Source organism: Salmo salar, chromosome ssa16, assembly GCF_905237065.1.
Source record: "Salmo salar chromosome ssa16, Ssal_v3.1, whole genome shotgun sequence".
NCBI lineage: Eukaryota > Metazoa > Chordata > Actinopteri > Salmoniformes > Salmonidae > Salmo > Salmo salar.
The window spans coordinates 93,568,732-93,593,435 of NC_059457.1; the positions used below are offsets into that span (position 1 = coordinate 93,568,732).

The 24,704-nt window shown below is 45.7% G+C and overlaps 1 pseudogene; it reads left to right on the forward strand.

Annotated features, from left to right (window-relative positions):
- LOC106593158 (general transcription and DNA repair factor IIH helicase subunit XPB-like) overlaps positions 1-22,248 on the forward strand; it is an 81,078-nt pseudogene extending 58,830 nt beyond the window's left edge.
- Positions 22,249-24,704: the final 2,456 nt, after the last annotated feature.

Genomic DNA, 24,704 nt, shown 5'->3' on the forward strand with positions numbered 1-24,704 from the left:
GGCTCTGAACTCAGGGGTTTTAACTGTCTGAAGAGGCTCTGAACTCAGGGGTTTAACTGTCGTGAAGAGGCTCTGAACTCAGGGTTTAACTGTCATGAAGAGGCTCTGAACTCAGGGGTTTTAACTGTCGTGAAGAGGCTCTGAACTCAGGGGTTTTACTGTCTGAAGAGGCTCTGAACTCAGGGGTTTTTAACTGTCGTGAAGAGGCTCTGAACTCAGGGGTTTTAACTGTCATGAAGAGGCTCTGAACTCAGGGGTTTACTGTCATGAAGAGGCTCTGAACTCAGGGGTTTAACTGTCATGAAGAGGCTCTGAACTCAGGGGTTTAACTGTCATGAAGAGGCTCTGAACTCAGGGGTTTAACTGTCATGAAGAGGCTCTGAACTCAGGGGTTTAACTGTCATGAAGAGGCTCTGAACTCGGGTTTAACTGTCATGAAGAGGCTCTGAACTCAGGGGGTTTAACTGTCATGAAGAGGCTCTGAACTCAGGGGTTTAACTGTCATGAAGAGGCTCTGAACTCAGGGGTTTAACTGTCATGAAGAGGCTCTGAACTCAGGGTTTTAACTGTCATGAAGAGGCTCTGAACTCAGGGTTTAACTGTCATGAAGAGGCTCTGAACTCAGGGGTTTTAACTGTCATGAAGAGGCTCTGAACTCAGGGTTTAACTGTCATGAAGAGGCTCTGAACTCAGGGGGTTTAACTGTCATGAAGAGGCTCTGAACTCAGGGGGGTTTAACTGTCATGAAGAGGCTCTGAACTCAGGGGTTTAACTGTCATGAAGAGGCTCTGAACTCAGGGTTTTAACTGTCATAAGAGCTCTGAACTCAGGGGTTTAACTGTCATGAAGAGGCTCTGAACTCAGGGGTTTAACTGTCGTGAAGAGGCTCTGAACTCAGGGGTTTAACTGTCATGAAGAGGCTCTGAACTCAGGGGTTTAACTGTCATGAAGAGGCTCTGAACTCAGGGGTTTAACTGTCATGAAGAGGCTCTGAACTCAGGGGTTTTAACTGACATGAAGAGGCTCTGAACTCAGGGGTTTAACTGTCATGAAGAGGCTCTGAACTCAGGGTTTTAACTGTCATGAAGAGGCTCTGAACTCAGGGGTTTAACTGTCATGAAGAGGCTCTGAACTCAGGGGTTTAACTGACATGAAGAGGCTCTGAACTCAGGGTTTAACTGTCATGAAGAGGCTCTGAACTCAGGGGTTTAACTGTCATGAAGAGGGCTCTGAACTCAGGGGTTTTAACTGTCATGAAGAGGCTCTGAACTCAGGGGTTTAACTGTCATGAAGAGGCTCTGAACTCAGGGGTTTTAACTGACATGAAGAGGCTCTGAACTCAGGGGTTTAACTGACATGAAGAGGCTCTGAACTCAGGGGTTTTAACTGACATGAAGAGGCTCTGAACTCAGGGGTTTTAACTGTCATGAAGAGGCTCTGAACTCAGGGGTTTAACTGTCATGAAGAGGCTCTGAACTCAGGGGTTTTAACTGTCATGAAGAGGCTCTGAACTCAGGGGTTTAACTGTCATGAAGAGGCTCTGAACTCAGGGGGTTTAACTGTCATGAAGAGGCTCTGAACTCAGGGGTTTAACTGTCATGAAGAGGCTCTGAACTCAGGGTTTAACTGTCATGAAGAGGCTCTGAACTCAGGGGGTTTAACTGTCATGAAGAGGCTCTGAACTCAGGGGTTTAACTGTCATGAAGAGGCTCTGAACTCAGGGGTTTTAACTGTCATGAAGAGGCTCTGAACTCAGGGGTTTTAACTGTCATGAAGAGGCTCTGAACTCAGGGGTTTAACTGTCATGAAGAGGCTCTGAACTCAGGGGGTTTAACTGACATGAAGAGGCTCTGAACTCAGGGGTTTAACTGTCATGAAGAGGCTCTGAACTCAGGGGTTTTAACTGTCATGAAGAGGCTCTGAACTCAGGGGTTTAACTGTCATGAAGAGGCTCTGAACTCAGGGGTTTAACTGACATGAAGAGGCTCTGAACTCAGGGGTTTTAACTGTCTGAAGAGGCTCTGAACTCAGGGGTTTAACTGTCATGAAGAGGCTCTGAACTCAGGGGTTTAACTGTCATGAAGAGGCTCTGAACTCAGGGGTTTTAACTGTCATGAAGAGGCTCTGAACTCAGGGGTTTAACTGACATGAAGAGGCTCTGAACTCAGGGGATTTAACTGTCATGAAGAGGCTCTGAACTCAGGGGGTTTAACTGTCATGAAGAGGCTCTGAACTCAGGGGTTTAACTGTCATGAAGAGGCTCTGAACTCAGGGGTTTTAACTGTCATGAAGAGGCTCTGAACTCAGGGGTTTAACTGTCATGAAGAAGTCCACTGCCGTATGTTCCTTGGCTGAGAGAAAAACAGGAACCGTCTGTTTTCAAGTCATTGATGCCCAGAATGGAACCTTGACCCCCAGGAAGAGTAGCTGCAGCATGTGCAGTAGATAATGGGAATCCTTATGAAGTAATTAACTGAACTACACCTGATCTGGCTTGATCCAAAACCTTACGTCATCCTATCCAGCCCTGCTTTCACCTGATCTTACTTCCCTCTTTTTTAAATCCGTTTTCAAGCATCCGTTTCCAATTCAACATTTGATCAATTAGGAGGGAAGTAGACTTCAACAACACGTCAGTAACATGAAGCTTTATGTGTAGACTGTCTGCTGGAGCAACAGGTAAAGACTAGAGGTGTTTAACCCTGGTGTCCTGGTCCCATTCCCAACCTGGCCCTTGTTGCCCAACCCCCCCCCCCCCTGTACTACAGCCCTGCCTTCAGTAACATGACGCTTTATGTGTAGACTGTCTGCTGGAGCATAAGGCTTCCCTAATAACCGTCACGTTATAACAACATCCGGTAAAACTATACAGTCGTCTAGAAAAACCAACACGCTGGACGTAATAATGACATCACCAAGGTTTCCATAGTGACACTAGTCCCCTCCCAGTAGGGTTTAAGCCAATAGGAAGCTGGTGGTGGTTAGGTAGTCATGATGGTATGAGGCCCAGGTTGTAATGCTTCTGCTTCTATTAACCAATGAGGAGATGGGAGAGGCAGGACTTGCAGCCCGCGATCTGCGTCAGAAATGAAGAAACCGTACCTCGTTTTCTCAACCACTCTACAAATTTCTTGTTACAAACTACAGTTTTGCCAAGTCGGTTAGGACATCTACTTCGTGCATCACACAAGTCATTTATCCAACAATTGTTTACAGACTTATAACTCACTGTATCACAATTCCAGTGGGTCAGAAGTTTTACCTACACTAAGTTGACTGTGCCTTTAAACAGCTTGGAAAATTCCAGAAACTGTCATGGCTTTAGAAGCTTCTGATGGGCTAATTGACATCATTTGAGTCAATTTGGAGGTGTACCTGTGGATGTATTTCAAGGCCTACCTTCACACTCAGTGTCTTCTTTGTTTGACGACATGGGAAAAATCTAAAGAAATCAGCCAAGACCTCAGGAAAAATAAAAAGTACTACTTCCATACTTCCACGGAAATGTGTTGGTCCTTCTTCTAGGTGTGGTGTCCGATGTCTCCAGAGTTCTACCGGAATACGTGGCCATCAAGACGAAGACGGATCCTCCTCCACACCACGAACCCCAACAAGTTCAGATCCTGCTCAGTTTCCTCATCAAGTTCCACGAGATGCAACGACAACATCATGGTGTTCGCTCTGAAGGAGTACGCTATCCGCCTCAACACACACACACACACACACACACACACACACACACACACACACAGCTATCCGCCTCAACAAATAGGTACACACACACACACACACACACACACACACACACACACACACACACACACAGCCATCTGCCTCAACAGGTAGGTGGAAAGAGACACACACAAGTGGATCAACGACGTCATCCCCACAGTGACCGTACCTGCAGTGCATTCTGGACGTATTCAGACCCCTTCCCTTTTTCCACATTTTGTTCCGTTTAAAAATTCTCATCAATCTAAACACAATACTCCTTAATGACATCACAATGCTTCATAATGACATCACAATACCCCATAATGACATCACAATACCCCATAATGACATCACAATACCCCATAATGGCATCACAATACCCCATAATGACATCACAATACCCCATAATGGCATCACAATACTCCATAATGACATCACAATACCCCATAATGGCATCACAATTCTCCATAATGACATCACAATACCCCATAATGACATCACAATACCCCATAATGACATCACAATACCCCATACTGACATCACAATTTCCTCATTTAAGGAAAAACAGTAGCAAAATACGGAGAAAGTCAAGAGGTCTGAATACTTTCTGAATGCTCTGTTATTACCTCGTACCTCAGTACTGGTACCATGTGTATATAGCCATGTTATTACCTCGTACCTCAGTACTAGTACCATGTGTATATAGCCATGTTATTACCTCGTACCTCAGTACTGGTACCATGTGTATATAGCCATGTTATTACCTCATACCTCAGCACATTGACTCAGTACTGGTACCATGTGTATATAGCCATGTTATTTCCTCATACCTCAGTACTGGTACCATGTGTATATATCCATGTTATTACCTCATACCTCAGTACTGGTACCATGTGTATATAGCCATGTTATTACCTCGTACCTCAGTACTGGTACCATGTGTATATAGCCATGTTATTACCTCGTACCTCAGTACTGGTACCATGTGTATATATCCATGTTATTACCTCATACCTCAGCACATTGACTCAGTACTGGTACCATGTGTATATAGCCATGTTATTACCTCATACCTCAGCACATTGACTCAGTACTGGTACCATGTGTATATAGCCATGTTATTACCTCGCACCTCAGTACTGGTACCATGTGTATATAGCCATGTTATTACCTCGTACCTCAGTACTGGTACCATGTGTATATATCCATGTTATTACCTCATACCTCAGCACATTGACTCAGTACTGGTACCATGTGTATATAGCCATGTTATTACCTCATACCTCAGTACTGGTACCATGTGTATATAGCCATGTTATTACCTCGTACCTCAGTACTGGTACCATGTGTATATAGCCATGTTATTACCTCGTACCTCAGTACTGGTACCATGTGTATATAGCCATGTTATTACCTCGTACCTCAGTACTGGTACCATGTGTATATAGCCATGTTATTACCTCGTACCTCAGTACTGGTACCATGTGTATATATCCATGTTTTTACCTCATACCTCAGCACATTGACTCAGTACTGGTACCATGTGTATATAGCCATGTTATTACCTCATACCTCAGCACATTGACTCAGTACTGGTACCATGTGTATATAGCCATGTTATTACCTCGTACCTCAGTACTGGTACCATGTGTATATAGCCATGTTATTACCTCGTACCTCAGTACTGGTACCATGTGTATATATCCATGTTATTACCTCATACCTCAGCACATTGACTCAGTACTGGTACCATGTGTATATAGCCATGTTATTACCTCATACCTCAGCACATTGACTCAGTACTGGTACCATGTGTATATAGCCATGTTATTACCTCGTACCTCAGTACTGGTACCATGTGTATATAGCCATGTTATTACCTCGTACCTCAGCACATTGACTCAGTACTGGTACCATGTGTATATATCCATGTTATTACCTCATACCTCAGCACATTGACTCAGTACTGGTACCATGTGTATATAGCCATGTTATTACCTCATACCTCAGCACATTGACTCAGTACTGGTACCATGTGTATATAGCCATGTTATTACCTCGTACCTCAGTACTGGTACCATGTGTATATAGCCATGTTATTACCTCGTACCTCAGTACTGGTACCATGTGTATATAGCCATGTTATTACCTCATACCTCAGCACATTGACTCAGTACTGGTACCATGTGTATATAGCCATGTTATTACCTCATACCTCAGTACTGGTACCATGTGTATATAGCCATGTTATTACCTCGTACCTCAGTACTGGTACCATGTGTATATAGCCATGTTATTACCTCGTACCTCAGTACTGGTACCATGTGTATATAGCCATGTTATTACCTCGTACCTCAGTACTGGTACCATGTGTATATAGCCATGTTATTACCTCATACCTCAGCACATTGACTCAGTACTGGTACCATGTGTATATAGCCATGTTATTACCTCGTACCTCAGTACTGGTACCATGTGTATATAGCCATGTTATTACCTCATACCTCAGTACTGGTACCATGTGTATATAGCCATGTTATTACCTCGTACCTCAGTACTGGTACCATGTGTATATATCCATGTTATTACCTCATACCTCAGCACATTGACTCAGTACGGGTACCATGTGTATATAGCCATGTTATTACCTCATACCTCAGTACTGGTACCATGTGTATATAGCCATGTTATTACCTCGTACCTCAGTACTGGTACCATGTGTATATATCCATGTTATTACCTCGTACCTCAGTACTGGTACCATGTGTATATAGCCATGTTATTACCTCATACCTCAGCACATTGACTCAGTACTGGTACCATGTGTATATAGCCATGTTATTACCTCGTACCTCAGTACTGGTACCATGTGTATATAGCCATGTTATTACCTCGCACCTCAGTACTGGTACCATGTGTATATATCCATGTTATTACCTCATACCTCAGCACATTGACTCAGTACTGGTACCATGTGTATATAGCCATGTTATTACCTCATACCTCAGCACATTGACTCAGTACTGGTACCATGTGTATATAGCCATGTTATTACCTCATACCTCAGTACTGGTACCATGTGTATATAGCCATGTTATTACCTCGTACCTCAGTACTGGTACCATGTGTATATAGCCATGTTATTACCTCGTACCTCAGTACTGGTACCATGTGTATATATCCATGTTATTACCTCATACCTCAGCACATTGACTCAGTACTGGTACCATGTGTATATAGCCATGTTATTACCTCGTACCTCAGTACTGGTACCATGTGTATATAGCCATGTTATTACCTCATACCTCAGTACTGGTACCATGTGTATATAGCCATGTTATTACCTCATACCTCAGTACTGGTACCATGTGTATATAGCCATGTTATTACCTCGTACCTCAGTACTGGTACCATGTGTATATATCCATGTTATTACCTCATACTTCAGCACATTGACTCAGTACTGGTACCATGTGTATATAGCCATGTTATTACCTCATACCTCAGCACATTGACTCAGTACTGGTACCATGTGTATATAGCCATGTTATTACCTCATACCTCAGTACTGGTACCATGTGTATATAGCCATGTTATTACCTCGTACCTCAGTACTGGTACCATGTGTATATAGCCATGTTATTACCTCGTACCTCAGTACTGGTACCATGTGTATATAGCCATGTTATTACCTCATACCTCAGCACATTGACTCAGTACTGGTACCATGTGTATATAGCCATGTTATTACCTCGTACCTCAGTACTGGTACCATGTGTATATAGCCATGTTATTACCTCATACCTCAGTACTGGTACCATGTGTATATAGCCATGTTATTACCTCATACCTCAGTACTGGTACCATGTGTATATAGCCATGTTATTACCTCGTACCTCAGTACTGGTACCATGTGTATATATCCATGTTATTACCTCATACCTCAGCACATTGACTCAGTACTGGTACCATGTGTATATAGCCATGTTATTACCTCATACCTCAGTACTGGTACCATGTGTATATAGCTATGTTGGTACCTCGTACCTCAGTACTGGTACCATGTGTATATATCCATGTTATTACCTCATACCTCAGCACATTGACTCAGTACTGGTACCATGTGTATATAGCCATGTTATTACCTCATACCTCAGCACATTGACTCAGTACTGGTACCATGTGTATATAGCCATGTTATTACCTCGTACCTCAGTACTGGTACCATGTGTATATAGCCATGTTTTTACCTCATACCTCGACTCAGTACTGGTACCATGTGTATATAGCCATGTTATTACCTCGTACCTCAGTACTGGTACCATGTGTATATAGCCATGTTATTACCTCGTACCTCAGTACTGGTACCATGTGTATATATCCATGTTATTACCTCATACCTCAGCACATTGACTCAGTACTGGTACCATGTGTTTATAGCCATGTTATTACCTCATACCTCAGTACTGGTACCATGTGTATATAGCCATGTTATTACCTCATACCTCAGTACTGGTACCATGTGTATATATCCATGTTATTACCTCATACTTCAGCACATTGACTCAGTACTGGTACCATGTGTATATATCCATGTTATTACCTCATACCTCAGCACATTGACTCAGTACTGGTACCATGTGTATATAGCCATGTTATTACCTCGTACCTCAGCACATTGACTCAGTACTGGTACCATGTGTATATAGCGATGTTATTACCTCGTACCTCAGTACTGGTACCATGTGTATATAGCCATGTTATTACCTCATACCTCTGCACATTGACTCAGTACTGGTACCATGTGTATATAGCCATGTTATTACCTCGTACCTCAGTACTGGTACCATGTGTATATAGCCATGTTATTACCTCGTACCTCAGTACTGGTACCATGTGTATATATCCATGTTATTACCTCATACCTCAGCACATTGACTCAGTACTGGTACCATGTGTATATAGCCATGTTATTACCTCATACCTCAGTACTGGTACCATGTGTATATAGCCATGTTATTACCTCGTACCTCAGTACTGGTACCATGTGTATATATCCATGTTATTACCTCATACTTCAGCACATTGACTCAGTACTGGTACCATGTGTATATAGCCATGTTATTACCTCATACCTCAGCACATTGACTCAGTACTGGTACCATGTGTATATAGCCATGTTATTACCTCATACCTCAGTACTGGTACCATGTGTATATAGCCATGTTATTACCTCGTACCTCAGTACTGGTACCATGTGTATATAGCCATGTTATTACCTCGTACCTCAGTACTGGTACCATGTGTATATAGCCATGTTATTACCTCATACCTCAGCACATTGACTCAGTACTGGTACCATGTGTATATAGCCATGTTATTACCTCGTACCTCAGTACTGGTACCATGTGTATATAGCCATGTTATTACCTCATACCTCAGTACTGGTACCATGTGTATATAGCCATGTTATTACCTCGTACCTCAGTACTGGTACCATGTGTATATATCCATGTTATTACCTCGTACCTCAGTACTGGTACCATGTGTATATATCCATGTTATTACCTCATACCTCAGCACATTGACTCAGTACTGGTACCATGTGTATATAGCCATGTTATTTCCTCATACCTCAGTACTGGTACCATGTGTATATAGCCATGTTATTACCTCATACCTCAGCACATTGACTCAGTACTGGTACCATGTGTATATAGCCATGTTATTTCCTCATACCTCAGTACTGGTACCATGTGTATATAGCCATGTTATTACCTCATACCTCAGTACTGGTACCATGTGTATATATCCATGTTATTACCTCATACTTCAGCACATTGACTCAGTACTGGTACCATGTGTATATATCCATGTTATTACCTCATACCTCAGCACATTGACTCAGTACTGGTACCATGTGTATATAGCCATGTTATTACCTCGTACCTCAGCACATTGACTCAGTACTGGTACCATGTGTATATAGCGATGTTATTACCTCGTACCTCAGTACTGGTACCATGTGTATATAGCCATGTTATTACCTCATACCTCTGCACATTGACTCAGTACTGGTACCATGTGTATATAGCCATGTTATTACCTCGTACCTCAGTACTGGTACCATGTGTATATAGCCATGTTATTACCTCGTACCTCAGTACTGGTACCATGTGTATATATCCATGTTATTACCTCATACCTCAGCACATTGACTCAGTACTGGTACCATGTGTATATAGCCATGTTATTACCTCATACCTCAGTACTGGTACCATGTGTATATAGCCATGTTATTACCTCGTACCTCAGTACTGGTACCATGTGTATATATCCATGTTATTACCTCATACTTCAGCACATTGACTCAGTACTGGTACCATGTGTATATAGCCATGTTATTACCTCATACCTCAGCACATTGACTCAGTACTGGTACCATGTGTATATAGCCATGTTATTACCTCATACCTCAGTACTGGTACCATGTGTATATAGCCATGTTATTACCTCGTACCTCAGTACTGGTACCATGTGTATATAGCCATGTTATTACCTCGTACCTCAGTACTGGTACCATGTGTATATATCCATGTTATTACCTCGTACCTCAGTACTGGTACCATGTGTATATATCCATGTTATTACCTCATACCTCAGCACATTGACTCAGTACTGGTACCATGTGTATATAGCCATGTTATTTCCTCATACCTCAGTACTGGTACCATGTGTATATAGCCATGTTATTACCTCATACCTCAGCACATTGACTCAGTACTGGTACCATGTGTATATAGCCATGTTATTTCCTCATACCTCAGTACTGGTACCATGTGTATATAGCCATGTTATTACCTCATACCTCAGTACTGGTACCATGTGTATATAGCCATGTTATTACCTCATACCTCAGTACTGGTACCATGTGTATATAGCCATGTTATTACCTCATACCTCAGCACATTGACTCAGTACTGGTACCATGTGTATATAGCCATGTTATTTCCTCATACCTCAGTACTGGTACCATGTGTATATAGCCATGTTATTACCTCATACCTCAGTACTGGTACCATGTGTATATAGCCATGTTATTACCTCGTACCTCAGTACTGGTACCATGTGTATATAGCCATGTTATTACCTCGTACCTCAGTACTGGTACCATGTGTATATATCCATGTTATTACGTCATACCTCAGCACATTGACTCAGTACTGGTACCATGTGTATATAGCCATGTTATTACCTCGTACCTCAGGCCCCATATCTAACCTGTCTCTCCTCTCAGGCCCCATATCTAACCTCTCTCTCCTCTCAGGCCCCATATCTAACCTGTCTCTCCTCTCAGGCCCCATATCTAACCTGTCTCTCCTCTCAGGCCCCATATCTAACCTGTCTCTCCTCTCAGGCCCCATATCTAACCTGTCTCTCCTCTCAGGCCCCATATCTAACGTCTCTCTCTCTCCTCTCAGGCCCCATATCTAACCTGTCTCTCCTCTCAGGCCCCATATCTAACCTGTCTCTCCTCTCAGGCCCCATATCTAACCTGTCTCTCCTCTCAGGCCCCATATCTAACGTCTCTCTCTCCTCTCAGGCCCCATATCTAACCTGTCTCTCCTCTCAGACCCCATATCTAACCTGTCTCTCCTCTCAGGCCCCATATCTAACCTGTCTCTCCTCTCAGGCCCCATATCTAACCTGTCTCTCCTCTCAGGCCCCATATCTAACCTGTCTCTCCTCTCAGGCCCCATATCTAACCTGTCTCTCCTCTCAGGCCCCATATCTAACCTGTCTCTCCGCTCAGGCCCCATATCTAACCTGTCTCTCCTCTCAGGCCCCATATCTAACCTGTCTCTCCTCTCAGGCCCCATATCTAACCTGTCTCTCCTCTCAGGCCCCATATCTAACCTGTCTCTCCTCTCAGGCCCCATATCTAACGTCTCTCTCTCCTCTCAGGCCCCATATCTAACCTGTCTCTCCTCTCAGGCCCCATATCTAACCTGTCTCTCCTCTCAGACCCCATATCTAACCTGTCTCTCCTCTCAGGCCCCATATCTAACCTGTCTCGCCTCTCAGGGAGAGAGGATGCAGATCCTGCAGAACTTTAAACACAACCCCAAGATCAACACCATCTTCATCTCCAAGGTAACCAACTCCTCCCCCCACATCACGTGTCTCCAAGGTAACCACCCCCCATCACGTGTCTCCAAGGTAACCAACCCCTCCCCCCATCACGTGTCTCCAAGGTAACAACCCCTCCCCCATCACGTGTCTCCAAGGTAACCACCCCCCATCACGTGTCTCCAAGGTAACCAACCCTCCCCATCACGTGTCTCCAAGGTAACCAACCCCTCCCCATCACATATCTCCAAGGTAACCAACCCCTCCCCCCATCACGTGTCTCCAAGGTAACAACCCCTCCCCCATCACGTGTCTCCAAGGTAACCAACCCCCTCCCCATCACGTGTCTCCAAGGTTACCAACCCCTCCCCCATCACGTGTCTCCAAGGTAACAACCCCTCCCCCATCACGTGTCTCCAAGGTAACCAACCCCTCCCCCCATCGCGTGTCTCCAAGGTAACCAACCCCTCCCCCATCGCGTGTCTTCAAGGTAACAACCCCTCCCCATCACGTGTCTCCAAGGTAACAACCCCTCCCCATCACGTGTCTCCAAGGTAACAACCCCTCCCCCATCACGTGTCTCCAAGGTAACAACCCCTCCCCTCCCATCGCGTGTCTCCAAGGTAACCAACCCCTCTCCCATCACGTGTCTCCAAGGTAACCAACCCCTCCCCCATCACGTGTCTCCAAGGTAACAACCCCTCCCCCATCACGTGTCTCCAAGGTAACAACCCCTCCCCCATCACGTGTCTCCAAGGTAACCAACCCCTCCCCATCACGTGTCTTCAAGGTAACAACCCCTCCCCCATCACGTGTCTCCAAGGTAACAACCCCTCCCCCATCACGTGTCTCCAAGGTAACAACCCCTCCCCCCATCACGTGTCTCCAAGGTAACAACCCCTCCCCATCACGTGTCTTCAAGGTAACAACCCCTCCCCATCACGTGTCTCCAAGGTAACAACCCCTCCCCCATCACGTGTCTCCAAGGTAACAACCCCTCCCCTCCCATCGCGTGTTTCCAAGGTAACCAACCCCTCCCCCCATCACGTAATATCTCCAAGGTTACCTGGGCTGTGTTCATCTCCAAACGGGGAGGGACCTAAGTGAATTAGTCCCTGTAGAAACATGTTTTGGGTTGTGAAACGTTTTGCTCCAGTTTTAATGAATCCATCCCTGGGTTGAGTGGCTCAGTCTGTCGTCTCACACTGTGGTCATACGCTGATAACTGAGGCTTTCTGGGTAAGGACAGCTGAATATATTTTATAGTGTGGTCTCTCTTCCTCTTTAGTCGTCATGTGAGAAGGAGACACACCCTCGTGTACCCATGTCCAGCTAACGACCAACATAAACACACAGTCTTCCCAGGGTGCACCACTTCAATGCTCCTTGGTATAGATTCTACAGTGTCTTCCCAGGGTGCACCACTTCAATGCTCCTTGGTATAGATTCTACAGAGTGTCTTCCCAGGGTGCACCACTTCAATGCTCCTTGGTATAGATTCTACACCGTGTCTGGAACTCTCTTGGAAGGATGTGACATCGTTCTTCCTCCAGAATCTCCCAGAAGTGTTTCTATTGGGTTGAGATCTGGTGACTGAGACGGCCCGTGGCGTAAACGGTCGTCTCAGCCATTCGGTGACCTCTCGTGTCCTGTGGATGCTTGGCATTGAACTCCTTTCGGGGGCAAAGCCAAGGTAGCCAAAATAATGGCCTGCCCAGCATTTTTATACATGATCCTAAGCATGATGGGATGTTAACCTGTCTGGGTTAGGGGGCAGTATTTTTCACAGCCGGATGAAAAACGTACCCAATTTAAACAGGCCCAGAAACTAGAATATGCATATTATTAGTATATTTGGATATAAAACACTCTGAAGTTTCTAAAACTGTTTGAATGGTGTCTGTGAGTAGAACAGAACTCATATGGCAGGACAAAACCTGATAAAAATCCAAGCAGGAAGTGGAAAGTCTGAGAATTGTTGTTCTTCTTTTGATTCTCAATCGAAACTACAGTGTCTGTGGGGGACGTTGCACTTCCTACGGCTTCCATTGGCTGTCTAAAGCCTTCAGAAAGTGGTTTGAGCATTTTGCTGTCACTGGGCAGATAATAGGAGCTCAGTTACTGAGTGGTCTGCCTGGCAACAAAGGGATTGGATATGCGCGGTCACGTGACCGCGCCGTTCCTTCTTTTTCTTCTTGAATGAATACGCTATTGTCCGGTTGGAATATTATCGCAATTTTACGTTAAAAATACCATAAAGATTGATTTTAAACAGCGTTTGACATGCTTCTAAGTACGGTAATGGAACATTTAGACTCTTCGTCTCTGGTACCGCGCTCGCGCGTTATGCCTTTGGATAGAGCTCTGTACGCACGAACAAAACGGAGGTATTTGGACATAAATATGGATTATTTCGAACAAAAACAACATTTCTTGTGGAAGTAGCAGTCCTGGGAGTGCATTCTGACGAAGATCAGCAAAGGTAAGAGAATATTTATAATACTAATTCTGAGTTTAGGTGACCCCGAACTCTGCGTAGCCTGCTGTGATGGCTGAGCTCTGTACTCAGAATATTGAAAAATGTGCTTTCTCCGTAAAGCTATTTTAAAATCTGACACAGCGGTTGCATAAAGGAGTACTGTATCTATAATTCTTTAAATAATTGTTATGTATTTTGTCAACGTTTATGATGAGTATTTTTGTAAATTCACCGGAAGTTTTTGGTGGGAATACATTTTCTGAACATAACGCGCCAATGTAAAATGCTGTTTTTGGATATAAATATGAACTTTATCGAACAAAACATACATGTATTGTGTAAGATGAAGTCCTAGGAGTGTCATCTGATGAAGATCGTCAAAGGTTAGTGCTTCATTTAGCTGTGTTATGGGGTTTTGTGACCTAAATCCTTGCTTGGAAAATGGCTGTGTGATTATTTTGGTCTATGTACTCTCCTAACATAATCTAATGTTTTGCTTTCGCTGTAACGCCTTTTGAAATCGGACAATGTGGTTACATCAAGGAGAAGTGTATCTATAAAATGGTGGACGCTAGCGTCCCACGTAGCCCATTGAAGTTAATTGCTTAATGAACTCAGGAATCACACCTGTGTGGAAGCACCTGCTTTCAATATACTTTGTATCCCTCATTTACTAAATTGTTTCCATTATTTTGGCAGTTACCTGTATGTATTCACTCTCTCTCTCTGTCTCTGTCTCTCTGTCTCTCTGTCTGTCTCTCTGTCTCTGTCTCTCTCTCTGTCTCTCTGTCTCTCTGTCTGTCTCTGTCTCTCTGCTCTCTCTCTCTCTCTCTCTCTCTCTCTCTCTGTCTCTCTCTCTCTGTCTCTCTGTCTCTCTCAGTCTCTCTCTCAGTCTCTCTCTCTGTCTCTCTCTCTCTCGTCTGTCTCTCTGTCTGTCTCTCTGTCTCTGTCTCTCTCTCTCTCTCTCTCTCTGTCTCTCTCTCAGTCTCTCTCTCTGTCTCTCTCTCTCTCTCTCTCTGTCTCTGTCTCTCTCCATTGTCCCCAGGTAGGGGACACGTCCCTTTGACCTGCCAGAGGCTAATGTTCCTGATCCAGATCTCCTCTCACGGAGGTTCTCGCAGACAGGAGGCTCAGAGGCTGGGCAGGGTGCTGCGAGCCAAGAAAGGTGTGTGTTTGTGTGTGTGTGTGTTGTGTGGTCAAATACCATAATTGATTTTGACTGTGAGATTGACTGATTGTAATTTCCTGTTTCCCCTTTCTACACACACACACACACACACACACACACACACACACACACACACACACACACACACACACACACACACACACACACACACACACCTCCACACACACACACACACACACACACACACACACACACACACACACACACACACACCTCCACACACACACACACACACTCACACACACACACACACACACACACACACACACACACACACACACACACACACACACACACACCACACACACCCACACACACACACACACACACACACACACACACACACACACACACACACACACTACACACACACACACACACACACACACACACACACACACACACACACACACACACACACACACACACACACACACACACACACACACACACACACACACACACACCTCCACACACACCTCCACACACACAAACACACACACACCTCCACACCTCCACACACACACCTCCATACACACCTACACACACACCTACACACACACCTACACACACACCCACACACACCTCCACACACACACACACACACACACACACACACACACACACACACACACACACCTCCACACACACCTCCACACACACACACACACACACACACACACACACACACACACACACACACACACACACACACACACCTCCACACACACACACACACACACACACACACACACACACACACACACACACACCTCCACACACACCTCCACACACACACAAACACACACACACCTCCACACACACACACACACACCTCCATACACACACACACACACACCTCCACACACACCTCCACACACACACAAACACACAAACACACACACACCTCCACACAAACACACACACACCCCACACACACCTACACACACACCTACACACACACACACACACACACCTACACACACACACCTACACACACACACCTCCACACACACACCTCCACACACACACACACCTGCACACACACCTCCACCTCCACCAGGTATGGTCGCGGAGGAGTATAATGCCTACTTCTACTCGTTGTTGTCTCAGGATACCCAGGAGATGGTTCCTAGTGGACCAGGGTTCCAGGCCCGTTACTATACAATACTAACCCTACAGCACCGAGAGGTTCCTAGTGGACCAGGGTTACAGGCCCGTTACTATACAATACTAACCCTACAGCACCGACAGACCAGATGGTTCCTAGTGGACCAGGGTTACAGGCCCGTTACTATACAATACTAACCCTACAGAACCGACAGACCAGATGGTTCCTAGTGGACCAGGGTTACAGGTCCGTTGCTATACAATACTAACCCTACAGCACCGACAGACCAGATGGTTCCTAGTGGACCAGGGTTACAGGTCCGTTACTATACAATACTAACCCTACAGCACCGACAGACCAGATGGTTCCTAGTGGACCAGGGTTACAGGCCCGTTACTATACAATACTAACCCTACAGCACCGACAGACCAGATGGTTCCTAGTGGACCAGGGTTCCAGGCCCGTTACTATACAATACTAACCCTACAGCACCGAGAGGTTCCTAGTGGACCAGGGTTACAGGTCCGTTACTATACAATACTAACCCTACAGCACCGACAGACCAGATGGTTCCTAGTGGACCAGGGTTACAGGCCCGTTACTATACAATACTAACCCTACAGCACCGACAGACCAGATGGTTCCTAGTGGACCAGGGTTACAGGCCCGTTACTATACAATACTAACCCTACAGCACCGACAGACCAGATGGTTCCTAGTGGACCAGGGGTTACAGGTCCGTTACTATACAATACTAACTCCTACAGCACCGACAGACCAGATGGTTCCTAGTGGACCAGGGTTCCAGGCCCGTTACTATACAATACTAACCCTACAGAACCGACAGACCAGATGGTTCCTAGTGGACCAGGGTTACAGGCCCGTTACTATACAATACTAACCCCTACAGCACCGAGACGATGGTTCCTAGTGGACCAGGGTTACAGGCCCGTTACTATACAATACTAACCCTACAGCACCGAGAGGTTCCTAGTGGACCAGGGTTACAGGCCCGTTACTATACAATACTAACCCTACAGCACCGACAGACCAGATGGTTCCTAGTGGACCAGGGTTACAGGCCCGTTACTATACAATACTAACCCTACAGCACCGACAGCGATGGTTCCTAGTGGACCAGGGTTACAGGCCCGTTACTATACAATACTAACCCTACAGCACCGAAGAGGTTCCTAGTGGACCAGGGTTACAGGCCCGTTACTATACAATACTAACCCTACAGCACCGAGACAGATGGTTCCTAGTGGACCAGGGTTACAGGTCCGTTACTATACAATACTAACCCTACAGCACCGACAGACCAGATGGTTCCTAGTGGACCAGGGTTACAGGTCCGTTGCTATACAATACTAACCCTACAGCACCGACAGACCAGATGGTTCCTAGTGGACCAGGGTTACAGGTCCGTTGCTATACAATACTAACCTAAACAGTGTTTCCCCTATATTACTTTAGCAGTGGCGGGGTGTTTGGGACAAAAAAATAATATTTTTAGACAGTTTTGCTGGAGACATTCTTTTAAAGGGATAGTGGGAGATTTTGGCTGTTAACCCCAAAAGTTCGAGGCCACGGGGATGGTACAGTCCATCACTCTAAACCTTTTTTAATAATGAAATTGTATATGGTTATATTATGTATATAAAAAAAAAAAATGATGGTGCAAAACTGAGAAATGGAATATAATTTTATAAGAAAGGGTCTTTCTCCCACGTTGGATACAGTCGCCGTCCGTTCTGAAACATCATCTTCAGGGCACCGTCCCCCATGTTACCATGCGCATAAAGCTAAATGAACATGTTGAGATCGGGAACGAGGAGGAGGAGGAGGAGGAGGAGACGAAGAAACAGCCTTATTGTCTGAGAAAAGTGAGGCAAGGAAACCCCGAAATGTTTAATTAGGTCTATAATTATCAGCCTTAACGGTTAAATGCGGCTGGCTTTATAAATCATCCATATATATCTACAGCAATAGGACGGATCCTGCTTCTGTTGCCTGTTTGAGTGTTTCTTTAATAGACTACTGATTCCGTGCAGTGTTATTTTTTTATATCCAAGGGGTACTGTACTGTGATGGCCTCTGCATTGGGGGTTGGGGAGGCTGTGAAACCCTTACTGCCGTTGTCGGCCTCAAGAGTTTTCACACATCTGACTTCACACTTCAGTGCTAATTGAAGGTGCTGTTCAGTAGCCTTATTTACTTAGCTTTTATATAACAACATTTACCGAGAGATGAATATTTAACTATTTTCGGGTTCTGCTGTGTTTCCTTATGCAGGTTTTTGTTTGTAAGAATCAATTCAGTTAATTTTGTCCAAAATCAAGGTTTCAGGTATTGTATTTTTGATTTGGTTTGAATGTTTTGATGTAGAGGGTAGTATCCTGTATAAGTCCTTGTGTAAATAAAAAAAAAAAAAAATAGTTTATTTACATTTATCCAACTATAAATATATTTTTGGGCAGAAGAACTCAGGGAGCCCATGGTCTCTCTGTCCCCCCCTCTTCTCTGCGCCCCCACAACCCTGCTCTCGGTCCGGATCACATGTAAACGGCAGATACTGAATGACCTATGGAGCTCTGAGTTTCCAGAATGTACTTTCAAGGACAAAGTATTTTTAATTTGACCTGATCACAGAGTTGGGGGAGGAAGAGTGCTCTAGTTTGCTCCGGCTCAAATTAAGCACTGATCTAATCTCTGTCCTTCCCCCTCTCTCTCTCTCTCTCTCGTCCTCCTCCTCTCTCCTCCTCCTCCCTATCTCCCTCTCTCTCCTCCTCCTCCTCTCTCTCTCCTCCTCCTCCTCTCTCCTCCTCCTCCTCTCTCTCCTCCTCCTCTCTCTCTCTCTCCTCCTCTCCACCAGGTCATCACTAAAATGGCGGGTATGGAGGAGGATAATGTGATGTTCTCCTCCAGAGAGGAGCAGTACCAGCTGCTCCAGAAGGTTCTGGCTGCTACAGACCTCGACGCAGAGGAGGAGGTGGTCATCGGAGAGAATGGACGGCCAATGGTATGCACGCCTCTTACCAATCAATCAATCAATCAATCAATCAATCAATGAAATGTGGACATTGGTCTAGTTATGTCTAGTTATGAAGTCAGGGATTTAAAAACCTTACTTACTGTCAGACAGTTATGAATCTATTACCATTTGGCAATAAACTCTCTCTCTCTCCTCCAGTTCTATATTATAAACTCTCTCTCTCTCTCCCTCCAGTTCTATATTATAAACTCTCTCTCTCTCTCCCCTCCAGATCTATATTATAAACTCTCTCTCTCTCTCTCCTTCAGATCTTTCTTATAAACTCTCTCTCTCCCTCCAGATCTATATTATAAACTCTCTCTCTCTCCTCCAGATCTATATTATAAACTCTCTCTCTCTCTCTCTCTCCCCTCCAGTTCTATATTATAACTCTCTCTCCCCTCCAGATCTATATTATAAACTCTCTCTCTCTCCCCTCCAGTTCTATATTATAAACTCTCTCTCTCTCCTCCAGATCTATATTATAAACTCTCTCTCTCTCTCTCCCCTCCAGTTCTATATTATAAACTCTCTCTCTCTCCCTCCAGATCTATATTATAAACTCTCTCTCTCTCCCTCCAGATCTATATTATAAACTCTCTCTCTCCCTCCAGATCTATATTATAAACTCTCTCTCTCTCCAGATCTATATTATAAACTCTCTCTCTCTCCAGATCTATATTATAAACTCTCTCTCTCTCTCCTCCAGTTCTGTATTATAAACTCTCTCTCTCTCCTCCAGATCTATATTATAAACTCTCTCTCTCCCTCCAGTTCTATATTATAAACTCTCTCTCTTTCTCTCCTCCAGTTCTGTATTATAAACTCTCTCTCTCTCCTCCAGATCTATATTATAAACTCTCTCTCTCCCTCCAGTTCTATATTATAAACTCTCTCTCTCTCTCTCTCTCTCTCTCTCTCCAGTTCTATATTATAAACTCTCTCTCTCCCTCCAGATCTATATTATAAACTCTCTCTCTCTCCAGATCTATATTATAAACTCTCTCTCTCTCTCTCCTCCAGATCTATATTATAAACTCTCTCCCTCTCTCCAGATCTATATTATAACTTCTCTCTCTCTCGCTCTCTCTCCTCCAGTTCTATATTATAAACTCTCTCTCTCTCTCTCCAGTTCTATATTATAAACTCTCTCTCTCTCCCTCCAGTTCTATATTATAAACTCTCTCTCTCTCTCCTCCAGTTCTATATTATAAACTCTCTCTCTCTCTCTCTCTCCTCCAGCTTTATATTATAAACTCTCTCTCTCTCTCCAGATCTATATTATAAACTCTCTCTCTCTCTCTCCAGTTCTATATTATAAACTCTCTCTCTCTCTCCAGATCTATATTATAAACTCTCTCTCTCTCTCTCTCTCTCCTCCAGCTTTATATTATAAACTCTCTCTCTCTCTCTCAGATCTATATTATAAACTCTCTCTCTCCCTCCAGTTCTATATTATAAACTCTCTCTCTCTCTCAGATCTATATTATAAACTCTCTCTCTCTCTCCAGATCTATATTATAAACTCTCTCTCTCTCTCTCTCCCTCCAGTTCTATATTATAAACTTTCTCTCTCTCCTCCAGTTCTATATTATAAACTCTCTCTCTCTCTCTCTCTCCAGATCTATATTATAAACTCTCTCTCTCTCTCTCTCCCTCCAGATCTATATTATAAACTCTCTCTCTCTCCAGATATATATTATAAACTCTCTCTCTCTCTCCCTCCAGTTCTATATTATAAACTCTCTCTCTCTCTCCAGATCTATATTATAAACTCTCTCTCTCTCCCAGATCTATATTATAAACTCTCTCTCTCTCTCTCCCTCCAGTTCTATATTATAAACTCTCTCTCCTCCAGTTCTATATTATAAACTCTCTCTCTCTCCAGATCTATATTATAAACTCTCTCTCTCTCCCTCCAGTTCTGTATTATAAACTCTCTCTCTCTCTCCCTCCAGTTCTATATTATAAACTCTCTCTCTCTCTCCAGATCTATATTATAAACTCTCTCTCTCTCTCTCCAGATCTATATTATAAACTCTCTCTCTCTCTCTCCCTCCAGTTCTATATTATAAACTCTCTCTCCTCCAGTTCTATATTATAAACTCTCTCTCTCTCTCCAGATCTATATTATAAACTCTCTCTCTCTCTCTCCCTCCAGTTCTATATTATAAACTCTCTCTCCTCCAGTTCTATATTATAAACTCTCTCTCTCTCTCTCCAGATCTATATTATAAACTCTCTCTCTCTCTCCCTCCAGTTCTGTATTATAAACTCTCTCTCTCTCTCTCCCTCCAGTTCTATATTATAAACTCTCTCTCTCTCTCCTCCAGTTCTATATTATAAACTCTCTCTCTCTCTCCCCTTCAGTTCCAGCGGAGGCCTGGTACCATGAGCTCCATGTCTGGGGCTGATGACTCTGTCTACATGGAGTATCGTTCTAGAGGCAGCAGGACCCACATGGGCAACAACATCCACCCGCTCTTCAAACGCTTCAGGAAGGGCCGTAGGGCCCTGCTCTAATCCGCTGCACTATATAAGGAATGAGGTGTTACTGTGGGATGCAGCCAGACCGAGGGCCAGGCGAGAGGTAGCCGTAGGGGCCCTGGGAGGACGAGCCGCTATGGGCCCTGGGAGGACGTAGCCGCAGGGCCCTGGGAGGACGAGCCGCGTGGGCCCTGGGAGGACACCGTGGCCTTATGGGCCCTGGGAGGACGTAGCCGGCGGGCCCTGGGAGGACGAGCCGTTATGGGCCCTGGGAGGACGTAGCCGTTATGGGCCCTGGGAGGACGTAGCCGTTATGGGCCCTGGGAGGACGTAGCCGTTATGGGCCCTGGGAGGACGTAGCCGTTATGGGCCCTGGGAGGACGAGCGCGAGGGCCCTGGGAGGACGTGCCGCATGGGCCCTGGGAGGACGTAGCCGTTATGGCCCTGGGAGGACATAGCCGCTATGGGCCCTGAGAGGATGTAATGTTCTCTGTGTGTTTCTGGGCCCTGGGAGGACGTAATGTTCTCTGTGTGTTTCTGGGCCCTGGGAGGACGTAATGTTCTCTGTGTGTTTCTGGGCCCTGGGAGGACGTAATGTTCTCTGTGTGTTTCTGGGCCCTGGGAGGACGTAATGTTCTCTGTGTGTTTCTGGGCCCTGGGAGGACGTAATGTTCTCTGTGTGTTTCTGGGCCCTGGGAGGAAGTAATGTTCTCTGTGTGTTTCTGGGCCCTGGGAGGACGTAATGTTCTCTGTGTGTTTCTGGGCCCTGGGAGGACGTAATGTTCTCTGTGTGTTTCTGGGCCCTGGAGGACGTAATGTTCTCTGTGTGTTTCTGGGCCCTGGGAGGACGTAATGTTCTCTGTGTGTTTCAAGGCCCTGGGAGGACGTAATGTTCTCTGTGTGTTTCTGGGCCCTGGGAGGACGTAATGTTCTCTGTGTGTTTCTGGGCCCTGGGAGGACGTAATGTTCTCTGTGTGTTTCTGGGCCCTGGGAGGACGTAATGTTCTCTGTGTGTTTCTGGGCCCTGGGAGGACGTAATGTTCTCGGTGTGTTTCTGGGCCCTGGGAGGACGTAATGTTCTCTGTGTGTTTCTGGGCCCTGGGAGGACGTAATGTTCTCTGTGTGTTTCTGGGCCCTGGGAGGACGTAATGTTCTCTGTGTGTTTCTGGGCCCTGGGAGGACGTAATGTTCTCTGTGTGTTTCTGGGCCCTGGGAGGACGTAATGTTCTCTGTGTGTTTCAAGGTCCTGGGAGGACGTAATGTTCTCTGTGTGTTTCTGGGCCCTGGGAGGACGTAATGTTCTCTGTGTGTTTCTGGGCCCTGGGAGGACGTAATGTTCTCTGTGTGTTTCTGGGCCCTGGGAGGACGTAATGTTCTCTGTGTGTTTCTGGGCCCTGGGAGGACGTAATGTTCTCTGTGTGTTTCTGGGCCCTGGGAGGACGTAATGTTCTCTGTGTGTTTCAGACAGAACACGGTTCTGTATCGCCACCAGAACCTCAGTCGGCTTTAGGGTTTTTAGGTATCCAGAGATGGATACTAAATGTTTTATCTTTCTCGTCATATTTCATTAATAATAATGTGTTTTTGTCATGACGTTGTAATGTGTTTAAATAAAACAGGAATTTTTGGGATTCATTTGTATGTTTTTGGTTTCTTCTCCCAGAATCAGTTTGTCAACCAAGTGTGATCCAAACGCTGTCACTCCTCTACCTCCCCTCTACCCTCCCTCCCTCTACCCTCCCTCTACCCTCCCTCTACCCTCCCTCTACCCCTCCTCTACCCTCCCTCTACCCTCCCTCTACCCTCCCTCTACCCTCCCTCTACCTTCCCTCTACCCTCCCTCTACCTTCCCTCTACCCTCCCCTCTACCCTCCCTCTACCTTCCCTCTACCCTCCCCTCCACCCTCCCTCTACCTTCCCTCTACCCTCCCTCTACCCTCCCCTCACCTCCCCTCTACCCTCCCTCTACCTTCCCCACCCCTCCCTCCCTCTACCCCCTCCCCACCCTCCCCCTACCCTCCCCTCTACCTCCCTCCACCTCCCTCACCCTCCCCTCCCTCTACCCTCCCCCCACCCCTCTACCCCTCCTCTACCCTCCCTCACCCTCCTCTACCCTCCCCTCTACCCTCCCCTCTACCCTCCCTCTACCCTCCCTCTACCTTCCCTCTACCTTCCCCTCTGCCCTCCCCCACCCCTCCCCACCCTCCCTCTACCCTCCCTCTACCTTCCCCTCACCCTCCCTCTACCCTCCCTCCCCTACCCTCCTCTACCCTTCCTCACCCTCCCCCACCCTCCCTCTCCCTCCCTCTACCTCCCCTCACCCTCCCTCTACCCTCCCTCTACCCTCCCCCATCCCCTCCCTCTACCCTTCCCTCTACCCTCCCTCTACCCTCCCTCCCTCTACCCTCCCTCACCTTCCCTCTACCCTCCCTCTACCTCCCTCTACCCTCCCTCTACCCTCCCCCACCCTCCCTCTACCCCTCCTCTACCCTCCATCTACCCCTTCCCCTCTCTCCCTCTACCCTCCCTCTACCCTCCTCTCACCCTCCCTCTACCCTCC